A 23,558-nucleotide genomic window follows, 5' to 3' on the forward strand; every position below is an offset into this window, starting at 1 on the left:
AAGAGACTCATTGAAACGCTCTTTTGATGAATAAAAATTCCGACATTTATGACACTACAGGTACAAGTTTTTATTCCTTTTTGACCCGCGTTATTAAACGTACAATCACATATAAATATATGTAGCATTACCAAAAGTTTTGATAAATTTCTTTACCGCTTAAGTAATAGTAAAATTAAGTTTCAAATTACTTATTATCTGAAATGCGGATTAACAGAAGATTCACAATATACTCGTAATTTTAATATTGATGGATAACAAACAATTTATAGAATAAGCGAATTTATTTAATGCAAACGATATTTGTTTGTCTGTTGTAAAGAATATTACTGAGAAGAATTACTGTAAGAATGTTACTGTTACTGTAATAGATAATAGAATTATTATAGTGTGATCGTGGAAATTTAATAGTTGTTCTATAATTGGTCTGGCTCTATTTATTATGTTAAATTTTATTCATGATGATATTTCTAAGGAAATTTTTTTAAATTTATTAATGAATTTTAAGTTCATGGCAATTTTCTGCCACTCTTAGAATGGCTTAGATACTAGTGGTAGTTCATTAAAAGAGTGTTCAGGGGGTGGTGTAATTGAAAATCATTCAATTGAGGATGATTTATTGTTTTTAAAGATTGTAATTCGTTTAAATGCTATGGCTTCTCGTATGATGAATATGAATATAATAATTCTGATTATTGAAATTAATGATCCCACGGATGAAATTGTGTTTCATGTCATGTAATCGTCTGGGTAATCTGAATATCGTCGTGGTATTCCCGCTAGGCCTAAAAAGTGTTGTGGGAAGAATGTTAGGTTTACTCCTAAAAATATGGTTGAAAATTGAATTTTTAATCATTTTTTATTTATTCTTATACCTGTTATTAGTGGAAATCAGTGAATGATTCTTGCTATAATGGCGAATACTGCTCCTATTGATAATACGTAATGAAAATGGGCTACAACATAGTATGTATCGTGTAAAATTACATCAATTTAAGAAGAGTTGGCTAGAATTACTCCTGTTAATCCTCCGATAGTGAATAGGAATACGAATCCTATAGATCAAATTATTTGCGGTGATTTTTTTTTTTGTTATTCCTTGTATAGTGGCCATTCATCTAAAGATTTTAATTCCTGTTGGTACTGCAATAATTATAGTTGCAGAGGTGAAGTATGCTCGTGTGTCAATATATATACCTACAGTAAATATGTGGTGTGCTCATGCAATAAATCCTAAAATACCAATTGCTAATATCGCATAAATTATTCCTAGATGACCGAATGTTATTATTTTTCCTCTTTCGTTAGTAATAATGTGGGAGATTAATCCGAATCCTGGTAGAATTAAAATATATACTTCTGGATGTCCAAAGAATCAAAATAAGTGTTGATATAAAATTGGGTCTCCCCCTCCTGTGGGGTCAAAAAATGAAGCATTAAAGTTTCGATTGTGATTGCTCCGGCTAATACTGGTAATGATACTAGCAGTAAAACTGCTGTAATTAGGACTGATCAACAGAAAAGGGGTATTTTTTCTATAGTTATTCCTTTTGGTCGTATATTTATTGTTGTCGAAATAAAATTAATTTCTCCTATGATTGATCTTAATCCTGCAATGTGAAGAGAAAAAATAGTTAGGTCTACTGAAGGTCCTGAATGTGCAATTTGGGCTGAGAGAGGAGGGTAAACAGTTCATCCTGTTCCTGATCCTGACCCTACGATTGATCTTGCAATTAAAAGTGTAATTGATGGTGGTAGTAATCAAAATCTTATGTTATTTATTCGTGGGAATGCCATGTCTGGTGCACCAATTATAATAGGGACTAGTCAGTTTCCAAATCCTCCGATTATAATAGGTATAACTATAAAAAAAATTATAATGAATGCATGAGATGTTACGATGGTATTATAGATTTGGTCATTTTTAATTATCGATCCTGGTTGTATTAGTTCTAATCGAATAATTATTCTTCTTATTGTTCCAAGTAGTCTAGCTCAGAGCCCAAAAATAAAATAAAGAGTTCCGATATCTTTATGATTTGTTGAAAATATTCATTTATTCATTGAGAATGGGATGGCTGATTTAGGCGATAGATTGTAAATTTATTTAAGGTTTTAAACCTCTCATTATTTGTCTTGTATTCAATTATGATTCTATATTGCAAATATAGAGGTGCATTACTTGCTAAGGCTTATTTACAATAATAATTTTAACTTTGAAGGTTAATAGTTTTTTTAACTTAAATCCTTCTTTAGTTTAATTTAAAGATTATTATTATTGGAATTCCTATTAAATTTAAGATAATTGGGATAATTGATTCTTTTTTTATTATTTTTTTTATTTTTGATTTATTTGATTTGGTTATTGTAGGGATTATTATGTTTAGGTATATGAATGTTGATAAAATTGATGAGGTTAGTATAATGAGTGGGATTATAGGTGTTATACAAATTGTTGATTTTATAATTATTCATTTTATTAAAAATCCTATAGTTGGAGGTATGCCTCTTATTGATAATGATGAGATTATTAGGGATATTTTTGTTAAATTTGTTTGATTATTGATTTGGTTTAAAAAATTGATGTTATTTTTTTTAAATGTGTTTATTATAGTTAAGTTGATTGTGGTGTATATGATTAATAGAAAAATAAATTGTTGTTTTGAAATTATTACTGGTGAATTTGAGATTGATGAGTATGCTATTAATTTTTTTAGCGATGTTTGTTTTATTCCTGAGATTGGTGCCGTAATTATTGATGTTATTATTAGTTTAATTCTGGTTATTTGGGTTGCAATAATCGTGGGAATGATTTTTTGTATAGTTATTATAATACATATTTCTCATCTTATTATTTGCATGATTCTTGGTACTCATAGGTGGAATGGGATTATACCTATTTTTATTAAAATTCTTTCATTAATGAGGCAGTTAATGATAGCATTAATAATTATTGAGGTTATTATAATTGATGACGATATTCTTTGAATAATTAAATATTTTATAGATTGTTCATTTATTTTATTTCTTTTTTTTAAAAGGGGTAGAAAAGAAATTAAATTAATTTCTATAGATATTCATGAGAATATTATTCTGTTGGAGGATATTGTTATGATAATTCTTACGGTTATTGTTGTGATAAATATTGTTTTTGATAAATTTATTTTAATTAAAAAGAGAATTTATTCATCGATGGAGTATGAACCCATAAGCTTAATTTAGCTTATCTTTTTGTAAAAGGATGTGTGATGCATTAAGAATTTTGATTTCTTCAGTTTCAGTTTAATTCTGGATTTTACAATTTAGCATGAGTGAGGTTTCACTTAATTTACTTCATCAAAGTAATCCTTTAATCAGGCATCTTGCTTGAGTATAAAAATCCATTGTTTTTTTTTTCCTTTTTTTTTATATATCATTTTTTTTATGCGGTACATTATTTGCTTATTTAATTTTTTTGCAATTTTTGAGTTTAATTTTTAAACATAAATTTTTTCGTTATAATAAGATATTTATATTATACCATTCAATTGATTAATTATTATGTTACAAAAAAGAAAAAAGATAGTTATATTATAATATATATATTATATATAGTAATATATTTATTTAAATATATCTATTTCACCCTTTAATATTTAATCTTATTAAGTATAATATTTTAATTCATAAGTGTTATATAAATTAAAAAATTTATTATATAATAGATAACCTCTTATATTTAAATAAAGATTTTAATATAATATAGATTTTTAGTTTAATGTAAAATAGTTTTTGTAAAGATAATCATCTAAAATAAATTATTTAATTAAATGCATCAATAAGATATTAAATTTTAATTTTAATTAAATACTTATTTTATAAGAATTTAATTAAAATCAACTTTTAATTAAATTAAATAGGATTTTATTAAAAATAATTTTATTCATTCAAATAAATTTTAAAGTTTAAAAAACCTAAGGAATATAATTATATTATGATAAGTGTATTTAAAAATATATAATTAAAAAAAAAAAAAAAAATCCTCATGGTTTAATTCCTATCTTAAGTTTTAGTTTAGTAAAATAATTACATATGTTTTATTTAAGTATTTATTTTGGTTCTTTAAAAACAAATTTATTATTATACTATTGTTATTTGTGATGTTAAGATTATTGTTGTTTAAGTTTACTTTCATATATTTTGAACCATTGTTTTTTTTTTTATAGAAAATTATGATAATGTTAGGGGTAGCTTTATCTTATATTTGTGTGGCTTTTAGATATCAACTTTTAAGTTTACTTTTATTTATTTTAACTACTGTTTTTTTATTTAAATTAGATAATGTTAGGGTAGCTTTATTTAATATTTCTTTTTCTTAAATTATTAGCTTTTGATTTTATTGACTGGTTTAAGCTATAATTTTATTTAACTTCAGTTAGGGGTAGCTTGAAGTTATGTTTGCTCGAGGGAGGAGATCCTTTTTTGAATGTAATTTGTTGTTTAAAATTTTGGAGTTAAGGTCCCCTTTAAATATAGTTTTTAAAAAAATTTGATTTTTGTTTTAAAATTTGGCTTTAAATTTATAACGCATGTAAATTTTTGTTAGGTTAAATATCCTTAATGGTGAATTTTTATTTTCAGTGTTAAGGTTTTTTAATTTAATTTTTTAATTTAAGTTATATTTTTTAGAACCAAAAAATGTTGTGCCAGCATTTGCGGTTATTCCTCAGGTTCAAGTTAATTTTTTTTAGAATTTAGTCTTATTTGGTTTTAATATTTTGTATTTAGGTGAAATTTATACAATAAATTTTTTTTTTTCTATGTAAATTTGAATTTAAACCGGGATTAGATACCCTGTTATTCTTAATTAGTAATTTTTTTCTAAGGTAGTATATTTTTTATAATTGAAATTTAATAGATCTGGCGGTTTTTAAATCTTTTTAGAGGAACCTGTAATTTAATGATATTCCACGATTTTTTGTACCTTTTTTTCTTGTATATCTCTGTCGTTGAGTGTAATGAAAATTTATTTTCTTTTTCTTTTTAAAGATTTATGTTAGGTCAAGATGCAGTTATAAAGAGGTTATTATGGGTTACATTAATTTTTGTTTTTTAATTTTTTAATTTGATTAAATCTGAATTTGGATTTAATAGTAATTTTTTTTAATAAATTTTTTGAATTTTGCTCTTAATTATGTACATATCGCCCGTCACTCTCATAAATTGAGATAAGTCGTAACAAAGTAGATGTACTGGAAAGTGTATCTAGAATCGGACTTCGGTTTATTCTTATTTACAATAAGATTTTTTACTGTTCAATTCAGTTGAGTCTGATAGGTTTTTTTTTTTTATTTGATTTTCTTTAATTTAGTTATATATAACAGTTAAACTTTAATATGTTCCTATTGCTATACACAAATAACGAAAATCTTACAGCAAACATCTGTTTTCAGTATCGGTAGTCATAAAAAATTTCAGCATAAATATCAATCACTTTTTATAATTAAGTAAAACAATATAACCAAAGAAAAAAAAAGTTTGAGAATTTCATTTTTTCAATGTTTATACAAGAGCATCAATATATCATGTAACCCATCATGTGTGTTTACGTAGAAGAAAATAATAAAATATTTGGAAAAGGAGATATTATAAATTAAGGTAAAAGAATGGCTAAATTGAGACATAGGGCGACAGGAAATATCTACAATAAACAAAGTTAACATCATATATAATCTTCCACTTGTATATACGTATAAATATGCATACGTATACGAAAAATTTGGACTTTAATAAATTTTATATAATCCAAATTTATAAACATTTCAAGACATAATATAAGGAAGCTCCGAGTGTTTTGTCATTCTCCTAAATTATTACAGTAAATAAAGTAACGTTGAAATTTAAAAATATTTATCTTACAGATAAAATAATATCGTTAAAAAAAGACAAAAAAATGTAAAATTTAATTTATCATTTTATATTATTTTATTCACTCTTTCGTAAGATTTATTCGAGCAATAATAAACACACTTTTGTCCTTTTGTCCTTGAAAAATGACGTAGTTGACACAATAGAGACGAATACTGGTTTATACTGGTTTAGCACTAGCATATAAGACGAAGGACATTTAAACCGTTACAAGCTGCGCTAACCTTGAGTACAGTGTTGCCAACTGACATAATACGGAGAAATAAAATTTATTTATGCGTGACTTCTACCTTCTTAATTTTAGGGTTGAGTCCTTTTTGAAACACCTAATATAGTATATTAGATTGACTTATACCTGATAAAAGATATTCATTCTCATGAACCTATGAATCAAACGAATCAATTCTTTCAACAATTGCATTTATCACGTCTTCCTGTTTTATAGTAAAATTTTTAAATTTAATTAATTCCTTAAGTACATCTAATTTGCTTAAGCAAATTCAACATGAGCAAGTGTACCTCTATTATTATCTCTTAACGTGAAGATGTACCTTTTATCTAGTAATTGACGGGCTAATTCTTTATATTCATTTAATTGTTAATTTAGTATTGGATAAATAAATTTAGAATAATAATTTTTTTTTAGTACCTTTTGTATCAGGGTTAATTAATTTTTTTAATTTATTTTTTTTCCCCCGAATAGTGAAGATCTATCTTAATCTGTATTTTATTGTGGAATGATTATTTATAAGTTTGGGATTGTTTCGATATGAAATTCATTTCTTTTTATATGTGGTTATCTGGTAGATTGATTTAATCGAGAATTTCTTTTTGTTAATTTTTTTTTTCATTTTGAAATTTTATATTAAGGGTGGATAAGCTCTTTTTTTATATATAATTTTTTTTTTATTTTTCTTGTTGGATTAGAATCTTTCATCATTTAAAGTTCGTTGTAGATTAAATTGGGTTTTTTTATGTTTATTTTTTACTGGATTTTAATTAATTTTTTTATTTTTAATTATGATTAAATTAGTAGATTTAAAAATTTTATTTATGAATTAGGCAAGAAATAATTTCGCCTGTTTATCAAAAACATGTCCTTTTGTAATTTATTTAAGGTTTGGCCTGCTCAATGATTTAAATAGCCGCAGTATTTTGACTGTGCTAAGGTAGCATAATAATTAGTCTTTTAATTGAGGTCTGGAATGAATGGTTTGACGAGAATTATACTTTATTTTTGAAATTTAGTTTGAATTTTATTTTTAAGTTAAAAAGCTTAAATTTAGGAGAGGATAAGACCTTATAGATCTTTATTTTATTTTAAAATTTTTTTTCTTTAGTTTATTTTTTAAATTTTTATTAATTAAATTTTGTTGGGATGACAAATAAAATTTTAATCTTTATTTTTTTTTTTACTTTTTTTTTATATGTAATTGATCCTTTATTTTGATTAAAATATTAAGATACCTTAGGGATAACAGCGTTATAAATCTGGAGAGTTCTTATTGATAGATTTGTTTGCGACCTCGATGTTGGATTAAAAGTTTCTGTGGGGTAGGTTTTACAGTTTTGGGCCTGTTCGACCTTTAAAATTTTACATGATCTGAGTTCAAGCCGGCGTGAGCCAGATTGGTTTCTATCTTCTTTAAATTTATTTTAATTGGTACGAAAGGATTTTTGGTAATATAATAATTTATTTACTAATTTGGCAGATTTAAGTGCTTTAAATTTAGAATTTAATAATGTATTTTTACAGTTAGTAAATGTTTATTCTTAGTTCTTTTTTTTTATTTATTTTTATTCTTTTGGGTGTTTTTTTTTAGTTATTTTTTGTTTTATTTTATATTGCGAGTCTTTTAATTTGAATTATTTTTGTTATTTTCAGTTGGATGTTTGGTTTATTTTTTTTTCTTTTCCTTAATTTATAATTTTTCTTTCTTGTATTTTGGCTGAAACTAATCGTTCTCCATTTGATTTTTCTGAGGGTGAGTCAGAGTTGGTTTCTGGATTTAATGTTGAATACAGATCATTTAGATTCTCTTTATTTTTTTTATCTGAATATAGAAATATAATATTTATGAGATTTTTTACTTGTTTAGTTTTTTTGGGGGGTGATTGTATAATTTTTTTTTTTATTAGGGTTGTTTTTCTTATTTATTTTTTTTGTATGGGTTCGTGGTTCCTTTCCTCGTTATCGTTATGATAAATTAATATATATATGTGTTGAAGGAGCTATTTACCTGTTACTTTAAATTATATTTTGGTTTTTATTTGTTTTAGGATTTTTTTGTTTTTCATTATTTTAAGGTGAAAAAAAAGTTAATAGTATTTTATACTTTCCTATAATTTCAAGTTATATTGCTTTGAGCTTATTAACTTATAACTTATCTCATTTCTATGCAGACATGGGATGAATAATAAAAAATGAAAAGTAAATTGCGGTTAAGATTTGTCCTGTAATAATATATGGTTCTTCTACTGGTCGTGCGCCGATTCATGTGAGTAAAATAAATGTATTTACTATAGTTCAAAATATTATTTTATTTATCGGGTAGAATGATCTTGTTTGGAATTTTATTTTTATTGAGAATGGTATCGATATAATAATTATAATCGATATTATTAGTGCTACTACTACTACTCCTAATTTTCTAGGGATAGATCGTAGAATTGCATATGCGAATAGAAAGTATCATTCTGGTTGAATGTGTGGAGGTGTTCTTAGTGGATTTGCTGGTGTAAAATTTTCTGGGTCTATAGTGAGAAATGGATTTAAATTAATTATTATTGTAAAAATTATTATTGTTATTGCTATTCCTAAGATATCCTTTGTTGTAAAGTAGGGGTGAAATGGAATTTTGTCAATATTGTTTTTCATACCTAGTGGGTTGGATGATCCGGATTCGTGTAGGAATATTAGGTGTAACATTACTATTATTGATAAGATGAATGGTAAAATAAAGTGGAATGTGAAGAATCGATTTAGCGTAGGATTGTCTACAGCAAATCCCCCCCTCCTCATCCTCATTGTACTACTATTTCTCCTATGTAAGGAATTGCTGAAATTAAGTTTGTAATTACTGTTGCTCCTCAGAAGGATATTTGACCTCACGGTAGTACATATACTACGAATGCGGTTGCCATTAACGTTAAAAGAATTAATGATCCTGATATTCATGTTTTCTTTTATTTAAATGATCCATAATATATACCTCGTCCTGCGTGTATAAAAATTAAAATGAAGAATAATGATGCACCATTTGCGTGAATATTTGGAATTATTCATCCGTAATTCACCTCTCGGGTAATATGTACAATTCTTTTAAAAGCTTTATCAATTCTTGGTGAATAATGTATCGCTAGGAATAATCCTGAAATAATTTGAATTATTAAGCGTATTCGTAGAAGCGATCCAAAGTTTCATCGTAATGAAATATTTGATGGTCTTGGTAAATCAATTAAGAAGGAATTAATCGGTCTTAATTTACGTATCGATTTAAACATAAGTTTTTTTAAGTGGTCCTTCAAATGTTCTTACGATGTTGTTTACTGAGATTATTGTAATAATTAAGATTAATATTATTATAATTGTAATATTTATTTTATATATTCTAAAAAATTTTCTTGTTGATTTTTCTTCAGTTAGTTCGGTTGTCATTTCCTTTATTTCATTAAGTTTAGTAATTATTTCTGTTGTTGGATCTAAATTTCTTATTATAACAGAAATTAATGCGACTAATATTCAGATTAAAAAAATTTTTGTTCTTGGTTTGAATTTTTAATTTGATGCAATTCTTGATATATATATATATATGAATATAATTATTAGTCCTCCTACTGTTGTTAAGAATATAATATAAAGATATCATATCATGATGATTTAATTATTATTGAATTATTTCTGCACATTAGGGCTGTTTGGAAAATTAGTATTGATCCTAGTGATATAGGGTGTTTAAGTATTGGAGATATAATAATGTTTGATAAAATTAATTCCTTTGTTTTTTGTTTTTTGATGTTTTGAGTTTTTTATATTTTTATTTTGGTTTAATTTATTTTTATTTTTTCAGTTCTATGTGATTTTTAAGATTTTATTCTTCAGGGTTTTTTTAAATCGGTTTTTTAGTTTTTGTTATTTTAGTTATAGATTAGTTGATTAGAATATTTTGTTTCGAGTGGTTTAGTTGGATTTTTGCAATGGTTAGGATTTTTTTTTGATAGGTTTACTTTAAATATTCTTAGGGGTTTTATTTTTTTATTTTTTTTTTTTGTTCGGATAGCTTAATTAAAAGCCTAACATTGAAATTGTTATTATGAATTTTTTCTCTGGATATTTATAAAATTTATTTATTTATACGTTGAAAGTGTATTGTTTTTTTAAACTATATAAATAAGAATAAAGTGATTTCACTTGAAAGGTAGTTAGCGGCTCCTTTACTTTTTATTCTTTTAACTGGATATAATATGATATTTTTTCATTAACAGTGAATAGCTTCTATTTAGCTTCAGTTAAATTGAGTATGAGGATTATCCTTAAAATTAAGTCGAAATTAATTGTAATTTTACTTCTTTACTCTATTTAAGAGAAATTGATTATTCAATAATTTTTATTTGCAAAGTAAATGTTATATTTAACTATTCTCCTTAATTTCTTCATTCTAGTATTCCTATTTTTCATTCATGGATAAGTCCTATAATTAGAATTAAGATTGTAACTGTTGATGAAATTAGTCATTCTTCTATAATTATTATTTTTGTTGAGAATATTGGTATGATTATTGAAATTTCAATGTCAAAGATTAAAAGGATTGTTGCAATTAAAAAGAAGTGAGTAGAAAACGATTTTCGTGTTGATATTTTTGAAAATCCACATTCGAATGGTGAATTTTTTTCTCGTCTTATTTTTTTTTTTTTAGAGGTTAATATTGTGAATATTATTATTATAATAATGATTGATCTTAGTGAAATTATTGTTATTGTAATTTTGATTATCTTAATTTTATTTAATCTATTAGTTGGAGGCTAATTATACTTTTTGTACTAAAAAGATTATTATTATTTTCCTCATCAGTAAATTGAAAGATATAGCAATAATCAAATTACGTCTACAAAATGTCAGTATCAAATTGCTACTTCTAAGCCTAGGTGATGTCTGGTGAAAAATGTATCTTTATGCATCGTACCGTTGAGATTATAATGAAGGTTGTTCCCACAATTACATGAATACCGTTCAGGTAAAAAGATACACGAAAGTCGCAAATTTGCTCATCTATTAGACGCACAGGAATGAAAAATTGTAACCGCAAAATGGAGGCTTCTAGAAAACTATTATTCTTGATCGACAAAATATTTTAGGTTAAAACAACAAAATCAAACAATACGGACGATTCCCTCGATATATTATGTAATTAAGACGAATCTGAGGTCATACTCGGCTTTAATTTCTTTGTCGTATAGTATCCGCATTTGAAATTACTTTTTACGGGTGAAGACAATCCTTTATATGCCCGCTGGCAAATAAATTAAATATTAATAGAATTTTTTTGTTACTATTATTAAATAATTCGATTTAAAGTAATTTAATTTTAGACTGGATTAATTTAAAAAATTTTAAATTATTTTCACGGCCTTCGAAACAACTAAATAATTAACCGATATTAATTTGTACTCATATTAATACAGTAAAATAAGCTTTAACACGATCGCCCCCTACCCCTTTAGCAAATCTATAAAAATGATTATTCTACTGAATAATCGTGAAAATTTTTCCGTCAAATCTGATACAGAAAGAAGTATAACAAATAATTTGATTTTATCAAATATTATTAGTTTTACGCTCTTCTACACGCTTTTGTTTCTGCGCTAATCTTTTCATTTCAGAGGACTTCTTACAGTTTCTAGATCTACCTTGGCATATTAACTACATCTAATGCGTTTACGGAAATACGCAATAGAAGCTAATCGACAGCCTGCCTACGACGACTGTTCGAAGACTAATACGCTAAATTTTCAAACGGCATGAAATAAGCGTGTCAAGTGTAGGGTAAATTGTTCTACAACCGAAGAAAAAATTGAGATTTTTTGTTGGTTTTTTCTCAGTCGATAATAAATGCAAAACTCGAAAGCTTGTGAATGGTGGATGGTAGTGAAGAATGGAAAACATTTTAGCATATTCCGGCGGCTAATATATATATATATATATATATATATATATATGTTTGTATATTATTGAAAAATGGAACAAACTAAAGCTAGAAAGAAATGGCCTATTTGAATTCGATTTAAATTGCGATAAAAAAAATTCCTAAAGGTTTATGCACGAATGGACTGAAAAAATATTTTTAAGTTAATTAGTTTAACAACGAACTATTATTTAATTTCTTTACATAAAACTAATTCTTTACCAATATCGCGCGCGCGCAACACACACGTAATCTCATTCGATAGATTTAATAATTTTTTCTGAATGTTTACTTTCCCCTTATATTTATGACCGTTATTACGAAAAATACATTGCCGTTGCGTAATTTCTTTGTAATAAGAATTTAAGATATAAATCCACACGGATATGTTATAAATTAATAAATGAAATAAAAGGTTTTTTTTATTTAATAATAAAAAAAATACATTTTGTCGCATTAGGTCATCATAAATAATTTATGGCTAACAACTACGCGTTTTTGATTTGTTTTTTTTTTTTTTTTTGCTTCATCTGAAAACAAACTATCATTCTTTTGATTATATTTTAAACTAACTTTACCCATCGTACGTATATGTTATAAGGAGATCTATAGATTATCAACTATTAGTGAAGCGAATAAAAACCATTATTTACTTTTACTTGCAATTATACAAGTGTTTACTTGCAGTTCTGTGAATAAACAACGGTAAACCAAATACTTGACAAGTATTCTCTTTACTTGTAAAATAGGGAAGTGAATAACCTTTACTTATCAAGCGTTTACTTGTAACTATACGCAATTACTGATTCCGGTCAGACTTTACTTAAAACGAGTGAATAAAATCCAAGTTCGGAAGAGTATTCAAGTATTTACCGGTAGAATTTCAAGGTAGCTATTTAGTAACCTTATCAAACATTCTAGATTAACTTTTTAGATAGGGAATCTTGGAGAGCTGCATCAAACCAGTCAAATCACTGGCATCTGAGTGGATTCGCTTCCCGCAGAATGCTCATGAGTTAAATGAAGCCAAGAGAAAATGGAGATCACGCTTTAAAATGCCGAGCGTAATAGGTGCTGTGGATTGCACGCACTTAGAAATAAATACGTCACTTTATTTGAGGTCTATAAATATCTTTTCTGACAAATGATATCGGTAAACATGTAACGCATAACGATTCGTAATGAATAAGAGTTTACAGTAAAAATGGGTTTTTGTCAATATGAATAGCCTTTTGAGTGGTGGGAATTTTTATAAAACGTAGTTTTCTGAATCTACGTTCACTTATACTAACATATGTTAATAATCTGTGATTTATGACACGGGTTTTTCATCATATTTTGCCCAATTTTCAACCGATTTGCTTGAAAGTATTATTTTTAAAATCAGCAAACTATGTTTCATAACAGAAAGCAAAAAAAAAAAAAAATTCGCTAATAAAAAACGCGTTAGAAATGCGCAAAATAATTCTCCAATTAATCAGATACCAACATATTTTCGCGGATCATTGTGATGGGAAAAGATTAAAACAAATGAAACGTTTGATGTATTGACAAACGTGTCTGAACATGATGATGTACAGGATATTAATCGTATAAGTGTTTACTGGATAAGTAAAAGCAAAATGGGAAAACTACGAATGTTACAAGTGTTTACTTATAAGTATAAGTAAAAGGTTATTCACTTAGTCTCAAGGGTTTACTTTACTTGACCGGTATTTATTTTAAAGTAAAAAGTATAGTTTAAATATCTGTAATCGGTTCAATCGATGATATAATAGGTAATTTCTCCAATATCTTAAGTACTTGTGTTCTGTTCCATCAAATAATAATAATAATACTGTATTTGCATTTTTAACAAAATATTTTCTTAAAATCATGCGTATTAATTTGACTTTAGTATATCAAATATTATCTACAAAAGAATAAGAGGGAATCAGCTTAATAGCATTAGAAAGAGGAAACGTAAGCTTTTACACGACACTTTTTTGAAGATAAAACGCAGGATATTCAACAGATGATTTCAAAATTAAAAACGAAGAAGCAGTAAGAAAATGAATCTTGATAAAAAAATAAATTAATTAAAAGCGATTGAATATATCCGTCAAGAAAAAAGTACAGATACTTTGATAAAATGCTAAAAAAATATTAAAAAAGTGAAATTAAATAATAAATATTAGAATAGCAGTAGTAAAGGAAATATACGAACGGAAAAAAGCGTATCCTAAAAAAAATCGTGCGATCTGAATCTTTTACATTTTGAAAAATATCGAATATAAAAACTTAAGATTAATTTTATATTACGTGTTATTCGTGAAGTTTTTACGTCCCCCCGCGGGATACACAAGGTTCACTGCTAGCACACGGTGGTGGTTATGCGGTTCCACAGTTCGACCGCTGTAGCCTGAAGAGGAGGCGCTTACACGGATTCTTTACGATATCCCACACAAAGAGATCTGGCGATCTCGGAGGCCTCTAATCGAGAGAAAAAAGCCGGTTTTCACACATCGAGATCGGTTTGTTTCCGTAACGGTGTTCTCTAAAAACAAAAATAAGTGGACCGTACTTCTCCCTGGAAATTGCAGAAAAACATTATGTTTGGAAGAGGAAAACAATTCAGCGGTTATTCAAAAATATTTTAAGCGTATATTTATGTATAGACTGAAAGGGATGCGGAAAATCATTTGTAAAACTTCATCGACAAACAAAATTTTTTGATTGTATTTTAATCGAATCGGTGGGATATTTTTAAGTCTTTCAATTTATTAAAAAAGGCAGTAGAAACGTAATACGGCCCTTCTCATAAGCCGAAGTATTGCGTTGAGACACACGAAAATATTTTCTTTGTCTGGTTATATATATATAAATGCTGTACTTGTATATGTTGAAGCCAAATTGAGAAGTTTATAATTCGCACCGTACTAAAATAACAACCGATTTACCTTCTAAATCTGTAATAAATTTTTGAAACTTCAAAATTGTTTAAATTTTTTCAAAATTTGTTGACTTTAGAACTGAAAATATGAAGGTAAATTTTTTAATTAAATATGATAATTAAAGTAAACAATACCTCAGTTGACCGGGCCGTTTAATTTGTAGTATTGCAAATTAGTTTTTATTATAATTATCGGAAGGCTGTTATTATTAGGGTTTGGGCCATAATTTCAACATTATTTGTTTCCGATGTAACTTTAAATTTTGCACTAACAAATGTTTATACCTGAAAAGAATTTACGGTTATCGCCCTACCGAAATATTTCAGGTAGGTATGGGGTAACAAAAAGATGAAACTAATCGCTTACCGACCTTCCAAAACGTTATGAACATATTACTTGGAATTCAAAATAATATTAACCCTTATTCGACAGGCTTGGACATATATTAAGACTTAAACGTGTTTTCGATAGATCGGGGGATTCCATCCTTGGCTTCCGTAGTGAGATTGTATAGTTACCGTTACGGTACCTGCCCGCATAGCAGGCCATTGTCTACAATCAGCTAAGATTAGAATAAGTTTTTATTAAATAGAAAAGAAAAGGAAGCTTTTCTTTTCTATTTATCGTATAGTTTTGTGAATGAGAAATTTTAAAGTCGTTATTCCTAAAATTGTATAGCCTATACAAATTTTGAATCGAACAAAGAAAAACCTTTTCGCTGCTATTTCACCAGTCGTAAATAGGAAACCGGTCGGTAACCGTTTAATATTCACGCATTTTTTTTTACAAGAGGGTTTATTATTTACGAATTTTGAAAATAATATAACATAATTCCAAGCCTAACCCTGAAATCGAACCCAGAATTATTTACTGTACAAAAAGAACGGATTTCTGTTTTAAAAATATGTACGAGTAAGAGATTCCTCCGTTCTTTAATTACGCAAAAAACTCGAAACTTAACAAAATATTTTTTCATCGCGGATTCATTATTTTGATTTCATCGATCGATAAAATGTACGGGATGAGTATTTTTTCACAGAAAATTTACTCCATTGGAAATTGTTAGGTCGATTGACACACGCTTAACAGCCGACACGTATAATACGTATTACAATTGAAAGAGGACATAATTTTCTGGTTAATTTTTTACTACTACCGTTCTGGTTGACAAAAAAAATGTACATTTCAGTTTACATTCTCAGATTAAAATGTATCGCGTAACCGACTTATATCCGAAACGTGTTGGTTCCAAATGCCGTTAATTTTTTACGTACGAAAGTATTTATCTACTTAACCGTCATATTATTAAAAAAAAATTTTAATTTGGGCATGAGCCTTTAGGCGTCAAACGAAAAAATAAATATCGAACTTTGATACTGTAAAAAAAGAAATGCGAAGACGGTTTAACCAAGTCGGTTTTCCGTTTCTTATACATTCCCGTAAGAAATTTTATTATGTTGCATTCTTTTACAGATTGAATATTTTTCAAAAATGTTACCCCGCAGCTGACGTAAACGCATCGATTAAAATAAAAGTAATCAAACCGTTACATACAGGTAAAATAAAATAAAAATACTAAACGACAATCGAAGTCGCCGGAATTTACATCCTTGTTGTCTCCATTCACAAATAAAAAAGGAAACGTTAAATATTTTAACTATTTATATTTAACAAGACCTGCTTGCAACAGATCGAGTAAGAAGACGCCAAAAAAGGCATATGCACCGGGCTCCGTAAAAAAAATACTATCGATGGCGACGGATCATAATTTTGAAAGTTTGATTCGCTTTTTGTAAAACAACTAAAAAAATTTTAGACTTTCAAATTACTTTCCTATAATCTTCATTGTTTATAGAGCCTGAGGGTGTAAATGCAGGAAAACGTTTTTGCGAGAGCTAATTGAACGGCAGTCGATCGACAGGTTCTTCTAATAATCATTTATCCAACACCGTATGTCGTTTTCAATTTTGAAATTACCGCTAACATCTAAGAATTTTATTACGACCAAAATAACGAATGAAATCATTTTATATATATAAAAATTAAAAAAATACGGTGCCAAGCTTTCTGTTAAAAAATTTACATTTGATTACTTTACTTGTTGAAAAAAAAAATACATTTATTTTAACAATAAATTTGAAGTAACTTTCAGTTATAATAAATTCTTACGCGATAAATAGCTAAAAAAAAATGAACACAAGCTGGGAATCGAACCGAAATCCCGGTATCTAACCCTCTGATGAAATTACTTACGTTTTTAATTTATAACTCCTGCGCGATCGTTTACTTACGCGTTATTGTTTAGATGAATTACGGGCTGTTGAAGAAGACAAACTTACGCCTGAAATCGACATATACACGGTATGAAAGATAGGAATACTAGAACGAAGTAAAGAAGGAGAATAGTTAAATATAACATTTACTTTGCAAATAAAAATTATTGAAAAATCAATTTCTCTTAAATAGAGTAATGAAGAAGATTACAATTAATTTCCGACTTAATATTAAGGATAATCCTCATACTCAAATTAGCCGAAGCTAAAATAGAAGCTATTCCACTGTTAACGAAAAAATTGATAATATCCAGTCAAGAGAATTAAAAGAAAAGGAGCCGCTAATTACCTTTCAAGTGAAAGACTTTATTCTTATTTATATGGTTTAAAAAAAAACAACAATACTTTCAACGTATAAATAAATAAATTTTGTAAATGTCCAGAGAAAAAATTCATAATAACAATTTCAATGTTAAGCTTTAAATTAAGCTATCCGAACAAAAAAAGTAAAACCTAAGAACGTTCAAGTACACCTATAAAAAAAAATCCTAACCACCTCAAAAACCCAATTAAGCCACCTGAAACAAAATACTCTACAAGTAATCCATATATAAAATAACAAAATTTAAAAAAAAAACAGAAATATAAAAACCCAAAAACCATACGTAAATCAAACCAAAGTAAAAATATAAACTCACTACATCCAAAAACAAACAAAAAATAAATAAATATAAAAAATTAACCTAAAATCAAAAGGCTAAACAAAAAAAAATATAAAAAAGAGAAATATTCAGATATAAACTATAAGAAAAATTAATATAAGGGAAAAAAAGAATTAGAAGAAAACAAATAATAAATTAAACGTAAATTATAAATAAAAGTAACCCCCGCCGCCGCCCTAAAAAAAACTAAATATTTTTAAAAAATCTAAAATAAAATCCCTTGAATAAAACCCAGAAAAAAAGGAAATCCACATAAACAAACTAAAGAAACAAAAAATGCTTAACTAAGCCTCCTATAAATCGGATATCTTGACTACCTAAAAAACAATGAATAAAAATAATACCGGAACACAAAAAAGTAACGATTTAAACACAGCGTGAATTAATAAATGAATAAAACAAAGAGATGAAGACCCAAGAGAAAGAATAAAAAATATAAATCCCAACCGTCTAAGAGTAGAAAAAGCAATAATCTTCCTCAAATCATTTTCTAAACGAGCGGCACAAGTATCGCAAAAATAAATAAAATAATTAAATAAACACCAGAAGTCACCAAAGTAGAAACAGGGGTAGGAGCTGCCGTCGCCGAAGGCAACCAAACACAAAGGGGGGAACCGAGCGCTTTTAGTAAAAGAAGCAGCAAATAAAACCAAATTAATAAAATCACCGTCAAAAAAATATAATGAAAAGAACCAAAATTAATAAATAAACCGATACACAAAATTAAAAATACATCGCCTGCACGATTTATTAATAAAGTAATAAGACCAGAACATAAAGAAACTCTATTTTGATAATAAATAACTAAACAATAAAAAATTAACCCGAGACCATCTCAGCCTAATAATAAACAAATAAAATCAGGTATTAAAATAAAAAAAAACCGTACTTAGAATAAATAAAACAACCAAATAATAAAAACGAACTAAATTTAAATCACCAAGACTATAAAATAAAACACAACTTCTAATTAAAAATACAAGACATAAAAAAACAAGAAATTCAATCAAAAACAAACGAAATCATATTCAAACAAATAAATACCAAAGAAAAAAAAAGATTGTAACAGAAAAACATAGCCTATTCTCGAAAAGATCTTTGACATCACAAATCAAAATTTTAAATTAAAATAAATAAATCAAATATTATATAAAAAAATAAAGAAACAATGACGAAGCAAAACATAAAATTCACGAACATAACAAGAACTAATTAAAATTTAATCACCGGAATAAAGACCGTGCTGAGTTATTATTACTTTATAACAAGCAGGAAAAATAAAAAATAAAATCTTCATCTTAAAATAGAAATAATTAAACTAATATCAGAAAATAAATTCAATCTAGGAGGACCAGAAGACGCAAACCAAAAATCAAAAAAAAAAACTTAAGTAAAGGTAAATAATTAAGCAATCCCTTAACGAGAAAGAATCTTCGTCTTCCCGATCGATCGTAAATAACCCCGACATATGTAAATAACAAAAGCAGGAGCGACCATAAAACACGATGAACCGATTAATCCCAAACCAGTTATAGTAAATAACCAGACTTATGTGACAAACAGACGAAGAATAAGCAACAAGAACCTTTAAATCTCTTTGAATTATACAAAATATTCTAACGACCAAATAAACAACTACTAACAAAAAAATAACCGTAATTAAATAAAAAAAAATAAATATAACCTAATCGACTAATCCAACCATACCCCCATACTTTACTGGGGGTAAAGCCCCCCATACTGGGGGTAACCATACCCCCCAACTTTAATATTACACCGGCTAAAATTATAGAACCTGAAGTAGGGGCCTCTACATGAGCCCGTTAATACCCCGACTAAACCTAAAGTCAAAACAAAGAATTCAAAATAGATAAAAATAATCTTAAAAGCTAACAATTTAAACCATCAAAATTAGAACTTAAAGCTACCCCTAACCTTAAATCAATTTAATATAAAAAAACAAGGGTTCAAAATATAAGAAAATAAACTTAAAAGTTAACAATTTAAAGCATCAAAACCAGACCGTAAAGCTACCCCTTATGCTAATTCAATACAACAAAAAAAATCAAGAATCCAAAATAGATGAAAATAAACCCGGAAGCTTAATAAAATATTCTCAATTTAAATTCAAAAGATTAACTCTTATAATAATAAATTTGTTTTTAAGAAACCAAATATAAATATTTAAATAAGCGCATCTTATTAAACTGAAACTTAAAATTAAAGTTAAACCATGAGGGTTTTTTTTTGTATAAAAAAAAATTGGTAAGAATTGACTCAACGCTTGGAGTCAAACCAAAACCGTCATGTTAGTAGGTTGTTTGATCCAGCAAATTGATGTTTTTGTGCCTCGTAATAAATTTAAAACAGAAAAATTCAATTAAAAAAATTAACGGTAAATATTTTTTAAATGTTACGAAGAAAATTTAAACACGGTGAATAATTATTTATTTTTTTAAATTAATGAGTGTAAATTCGGACTATTAACATTTTTAATTTAATAAATTATTTGAATACATACATAGAAAGAGAAAACATCTGCAGATTATTGTTTCAAAAATTGTAAAAAAAATTAAAAAAGTAATTACTCACCTTAATCAGTAATATCTCGACAAAAAGAAGAAAACTGGATGACGTTCACTCGAGTCAGTAACAAGTCTTACAAATTGAGTCTACGAACACACGTACTACACTTTCCCGTACACTTATACAGCACAACTGCGGGACACACATATTTCTCTGTCAACCCCCACTATGGCAACGAATGTCACGACATCTTTACCGTTACTTTTAAACAACAAAATTATTCCATCTAAAATTTTTTTCAACAAATTCTTCAACAACTAGGTGCGCAAGAATTTGTTCTTGATGGGGAACAAATTTGTGGATCCGACGAGATTCAAACGGAAATAACTACGACGAAAAAGACCCGCTGCTTTGCCTTCTACAACGTTTCAAAATTATTAATATTTTTTGGAGTGAAGTGTGCAATTTAGAAAACGGTTTTACACGAAAGATGTTTCTTTTATAATCGTTCACAAATTAACTTAAAAGAATGCAACGAAAATCACCCCTTATACTACCGTCTATAACTCTTCAAAATTAAAATAATTTTTACGGGTGGGGGTGAAATTTTGAAATTTTTTTTACAACAGTTGTTTGTTTATTTATATTCACAAAATTATCGACAAAAACCTGCAACGAAAATCACCCCTTGTACTGCTTTCAATAACTCTTCAAAATTAAAAAAAAAAAATCCGTTCTGGAGTTACGAGTATAAGGTGATTTATAGGCCGCACCGAAAACTATTTTTAGAGGTGGTGGTAATTTAGCAAAAACTTTTTTTACAAAATTGTTTATTGATATTCACAAAATTATAAAAAAATATATATATAACTTTAATTATGCAAAATCGGGAGACGATTTCGTTTTTCCCCCTGTATCTCCCATCCGCTGACCTTCTTAATTGAAAATTTAATAGCGCCGATGTCCCTTCTATAATAATATTATAGTCAAGTTTGGTGAAAATCGGTCAAGTATTTCTGGAGATATAAGGCGATTTACACACCAACATGCATACATATATGCGCACATTTTATCGCGGAAATTTCGGTTTTACGGAAGTTTCGATGCCATCTTTCGGTTTTCTGGTATCCTTAGGGGTCACTTCGTCAAGACTCGGTGAGAACCGGATATGCCCGGTGTTGACCGATTATTATACTTTCGCTTCTATATAGCTATAGCTGCTATACAGACGGGAAAGAAAAAATTAATTAAAATCTAAAACTACATTTTTTGGTTGCTGAACAGTAACCGTAAAAAAAATTAAATAAGTACTATACAGTACTTATTTACCGACTTGACCCGGATATTTTTTACCATCTACTGCCTGTCATAAGAGAACCGCTTGGCAGACTGTTCACGGGATGCCTAAGCTGCTTGAAAGGTGGCCTTGTTAAGGGTACTCCTGAAACCTGGAAAGGATCCTGGTGAGGTCGGCAGTTATCGACCCATCAGCCTCTTGCCGGTTCTCGGCGAGTTGCTTGAAAGGCTGGTTGTGGAACGGCTCGAGGAAAGCATCGATATAAGCCGTTTTCTAAATCGAGGCCGATACGGTTTCATTACAGGGGTTGGCACCGAGGACTGCATCTTAAATGCTCTTGCCGAGGTGGAAAGCGCCGACTGCAAATATGTTTTGGCTATTTTTATTTATATAGAGGCGGCATTTCCTTCCTTGTGTTGGCGTTCTGTCCTCTATGCTTTGGCACGCCGCAATGTTCCCGAATCCCTGCAAGCCGTGGTAACAGACTATTTGTCTAACCGTACGGCTCTGTTTAAAGATGCGCACCTAGTTGTGGAAAAGTCCGTCACCAGGGGAAGCCCGAAGGGTTCCGTTCCGAGTCAATCTGGCGAGAGCCGCATTGGCGGACCGTGTGTGAGTTCCACGATGAGGTTGCTATGTTCAACCGTCATCGTTAATTTTAAGGGTTGTGTAATGTAATAATGACTCCTAAGCTCTGTTGTAGGAATCCTTCCTTGAGATAATGGCTGGCCACCAGCCAAAATAGCTCCAAGCGCTGTTAAATGGTGGACAGGTACTAGCTGGCATACAGCGACCGAGGCGTGGCAGCCTAAATTGCTACCTTTTAGATATAAGAACTTCAATAGTTTTAATTGTAACAAGGGGTGCGCCTCCCCGATTTAGTTTTATTGTTGACAAGTGAGCGACAAGGTCACTTGTCAAGTTTCTATCTTATATGGTGAATTAATCATAAAAAATCTGATGCGGACACTACATGACTTCCTTGTTCGCCTATTAAATTACATATACACAGTTTTTTAAATGAAAAGTACGTAAAATTTTATTTCATTAATAACTTTTGAAAGGTTTTCATTTTTTTTTATTTTATTGTTATTACTGAATTATTATTTATCGTAAATTTTTTTTTACAATCAGATGTTAATAATTATTAACAAACCAATTAAAAAAAATGATTAAAAAAAAGGAGACGAAGTCGGATTCGTACCGAATTTAATTATTTCATTAATTAAAATTTAATTTTTCTATAACTCTGGAACCGATGAAAATAATTACCACTTATCATATATCATTGAAAAGCTATCGATGAGGACTTTTTACTGCAGTTAAGAAAAAGTCCAAAATCCAAATTTTATTGATCTTGCGTTTTTTTGAACGCTTTTGGTCCAGTCGATTGCAATCAGAAGAGGAGGTAGACAACTAGTCGTTACAACAGTCCTAAATCCAAAACTTCAACATCCTACAGCTAATCGTTTTTGAGTTATTCGAGATACATACGTACGTACAGACGTCACGCCAAAACTAGTCAAAATGAATATTTCCGTTGAAATATGAAAACCGAAATTTGTTCTGATCGTTATACTTCCTTTACTTCGTACAAGGAGTAAAAATTAGAAGGACACCTATGTGTCACGATAAAAAATGATTCTGATCAAACTACTTTAATTTTGCAACCGACAGGTCTAAAAAGGCGAATAAATAAAAAATTAAAGCTTGAATAA

The 23,558-nt window shown here is 28.1% G+C and overlaps 1 protein-coding gene, 2 long non-coding RNA genes and 1 pseudogene across 4 annotated transcripts in view; 1 reads left to right on the forward strand and 3 right to left on the reverse strand.

The window, feature by feature from the left end:
* LOC142326666 (uncharacterized) overlaps positions 1-20,738 on the reverse strand; it is a 73,540-nt gene extending 52,802 nt beyond the window's left edge. For both annotated transcript variants that reach the window (XR_012756828.1, XR_012756827.1), the window contains exon 1: positions 20,610-20,738. This is a non-coding gene — a long non-coding RNA (uncharacterized LOC142326666). The remainder of the gene's footprint in view (positions 1-20,609) is intronic.
* Positions 1-23,558, reverse strand: part of LOC142326665 (uncharacterized) — a 184,275-nt gene that overhangs the window by 145,660 nt on the left and 15,057 nt on the right. The window lies entirely within an intron of this gene.
* LOC142326662 (uncharacterized) overlaps positions 1-23,558 on the forward strand; it is an 85,584-nt gene that overhangs the window by 9,308 nt on the left and 52,718 nt on the right. The window lies entirely within an intron of this gene.
* Positions 432-2,064, reverse strand: LOC142326657 (cytochrome c oxidase subunit 1-like; annotated as a pseudogene).

This window comes from Lycorma delicatula, chromosome 6 (genome assembly GCF_047948215.1).
Source record: "Lycorma delicatula isolate Av1 chromosome 6, ASM4794821v1, whole genome shotgun sequence".
NCBI lineage: Eukaryota > Metazoa > Arthropoda > Insecta > Hemiptera > Fulgoridae > Lycorma > Lycorma delicatula.